Source organism: Stegastes partitus, unplaced genomic scaffold (genome assembly GCF_000690725.1).
Source record: "Stegastes partitus isolate 25-593 unplaced genomic scaffold, Stegastes_partitus-1.0.2 Scaffold2550, whole genome shotgun sequence".
Classification (NCBI taxonomy): domain Eukaryota; kingdom Metazoa; phylum Chordata; class Actinopteri; family Pomacentridae; genus Stegastes; species Stegastes partitus.
The window spans coordinates 13,377-16,831 of NW_007580281.1; positions in this window are offsets into that span (position 1 = coordinate 13,377).

The following is a 3,455-nucleotide window of genomic DNA, read 5'->3' on the forward strand; positions in this document are numbered from 1 at the left end:
AAGCTTGAACCGGTGCCTTCTCTAAACATGCAGGTGGTTTCCTTAAAATGGGGCCAATTCACATTTTTAAATCTTTCATGCCCCTCTATCTCAGATAAATGTATGTGCATGTTGGCATGTGTGTGTGTGAGCGTCTGAATGTAGGCGGTAATGAATTACACCCGTGAAGGACAGGACTGGACGAAAGCTGGAAGCAAAGGGAGGGACGAAGTGAGAAGTGAAAGGAAACATCCGGGACAATGTGGCAACCAGCACTCTGAAGGCCTCTTTGCACAAGCTGCTCCATTGTTTCTATGAACCTAATTCTTGACCAAATCTTTGAAGAGGCTGAAAAACTCACAATAAAAACTTAGTTCCAGTTCCAACATCAGAGACCCCATAAAAACAACAGACCCGTTTGAGTCATTCAGGATCTTTCCTGTTCCTGCTTCTTTCACTCTGCACCATTGATTTGCTTCTGCTAATTGACAACACATTTAAAGCGCCTCTCGCTCTTTCTGTCTCGCTCTGCCTCCGTCTCTGAAGATTTGTTTTGATTAGAGAGCAGCCTGTGCGAGCTGTGAGTCCAATGAATGGGTGTTTGTGTGGGTTTACTGAATAGAGACGAGGCACTTTGTCTGTGTGAATGTCACTGCTTTTGGACTGAGAAGTGTAGATTCCTCCTGCAGTGATCAAACAGACTTCCAACACCGAGACACTCTGCTGTGTTTCTTACTGGGGTTATATTTGATCATTTGAATCCAGCTGTCACCTGATGAAGCATTTAGTTATGTGTGATTGGCTGAATTTACAGAAAGGAGACCCTGAAAACTTTTTGTTACTCATACATGGAACGAAACCCTCTCAGACATGGCACACTTCTGTACTTCTTTCTACCACAATTTTGTTTCCCCAACTCAAGAAGAATCTCTCCTTTAAAGGTCAGATATTGTGTCAATTTTCTCCCGTGTCCCCAGAATGTGTCCTTCAAGTTTACAGCTCAGTAGCCCAAAGAGGGTTCATTTCACCATGACTGTATAAGTCCTGGTTTTAGTCCTGCTCTGAATGAGCTGTTTCAGTGTCTGTAGCTTTAAAGTACAGCTGAGCTCCTGCCGTCCACTTCGCTTTCAGGAACAAGACTCTCTCTGCATCTGTTAATGACAGCATGGAGCAAAACGGTTGAGCACAGCAGCTCAGACAGATGAGAATGAGCATGTTAGAACATAACTAGCTGTTGCTTCTAACTTTCTGAGTGATCGTTGTACATGGAGGTACAGCCATTGTTTTTAGTTCATGTGTATTGGTGAGTTTCTCGGACAAACGGTTGTGGTTATAAAATCAGTATTCTATGTCAGCATTGGGAATTAAGCTGTATTAAAATGCAGTGTATGTGAGAAAACTTTGGTAAACATCGGCTAAGTTTTGGCTTCACTGATGCAAAAGGCAAAATGAAGTCACAGTAACCCACCAAGTCCTTGTTTATTGGTTTCAAATCAGTCTTCCACCATCTCTGAATGTCCCGAAGTGTTGAAGTTTCCTGAGAGCTCTGACTTGTGGGTCTTTGATCAAAGCTAATGGCGATGTTAGCTACATTAGCTACACACTAATGGTTTTCCTATTGTTGTGTTGACATTGCCATCAAAAATAATCTACTGAGTCTTCAGTTCCTCAGATGTTCAGAGTGCATGAAGACTCTTTTGTTCACTTTTGCAGCCAACAGCGAACATTTTGCTCGTGGCTCAGACATTTTAGAGTTTGCAGAGGAAGTTCTGGAAAGTAAATAAACATGGTGGACTGAGAGGAGGCTGATATAATATCATTATTTTTAACCCTATTCAGGACTTTAAAGTTGCCATGCGTAGAAGGTCTTTCTGGGTCCGCTGGAACCCAAAAAGAATATGTATAAAGTATTTGTTGGTATTTATTATAGACTTTTATACTATGGTAAATACATTTTCTGATAAGTTGACGCATTTTTGGTTCCAAATGCATGACAAATGTCCCTCTTTTTAAATTAAAAAAAAATAAAAATCTTCAAAAACACGTGCCAGATGAGAAGTTCAATGACTGTCTGAAAATTTAAAACATCTGATGGTTGTGTTTTTACAGTTTCTGGCTCTGATAAATGGTGAAACTTTGGTGATTTTTCTTTTTTAAATGCGACATGCCCTTCAAACTCGCCGGCAGCTTTTAGTTATTAAAGGGTTTATTTGTAAGTAGCATTTTTATAGTTAGCCAGTTCAGGTGGTGCACATTTGAACTGTTTTCCATATGACTGAATCATATTTCATACACTGAAAACACATGTTTGTTCTGTAAAATATGAAGTATGGAAGTAGCATTTTACTTTGAAAAAGGTTTAAGAGAACAAGGACGGCAGGAAAAACCTGTGAGGACTTCATATGCATTATTGCAGCATGAAGAAGATGCACCATGTACCAGAAAGTAGCAGGTTTTGCTGAAGTCCAAAAGCTGGTTTCATAGGACCTCTCTGCAACAGTGTGCCTCAACATTGATCCGACCCAAACCAGAACATATATTATCATCTATTTTAAAAGTTAAATCTAACCTTAACCTTGTCTTTATCCACAACGCCAAGTCTGAACCCTCAGACAACCCTTTAGAGACGTAAGAATTGTCCACAGTATGATCACTTTCAAGCTGTAAAACATGGTCCTCACAAATTACATGTGCAAGAACCACACAGACAAACCCAAATCCCGACCTGTGATTTAGTGTCTTTTCATGACTTCAGTCTGTTTTATCTTTTTGAGTCACAATCAAATATTTAAACCTGAACGTGTCTCTCAGTCAGAACAGTGATTTACAACGTCACCATCTGCTCCTTCTCCTGGTTCAAACCTCATTCACTGCAGGGTCAGCTATGTGTGGCGCGCTTGATTTACATCACCAGGCGCATCGGAACAAGCTTAACAGTTCAAAAGGAAGCTGCAGTGACCTGGTGGTGGTTTAGTAAGCCGTGGTAAAGTGAGAGAAAGTCCAGTAATTAAAATGTTTCAGCTCTGACATCATGTGAATGAGTGAGGGTTTTCACCACTCCTCACTTCCAGCTCTTCGTACTTCTGCCCTGCAGCCTGGAAGGACAAAGTGAATTAGACTAAGAGCCGTTGCTTTGCAGGTATCACATGTTTGTTAGGACCAGTTTGCATTTTAGACCATTGGGGTGGAGACTCTTTAGATGGTTTCTCACTTTTTCAAAGCCCTTCAAAGGCCTGTTCGAGGTTTAAGATTTAGTTTTAGGGTTAGAATCAGGTTCAGATCAGGGGGAGGCTGAGGTTTCAGCTGTGATGGTTAAGATCAGGTTAAGGGGCTGGGGAATGCATTATGTGTCCTCATAAGGGTAGCCAACCATTCTGAACACGTGTGTGTGTGTGTGTGTGTGAGTGTAGCTCTTGGGTCCAAAGTGTTGTAAATGTCATTTAATACTTTGGCGAACGCAACACAGTGTGTGTTGG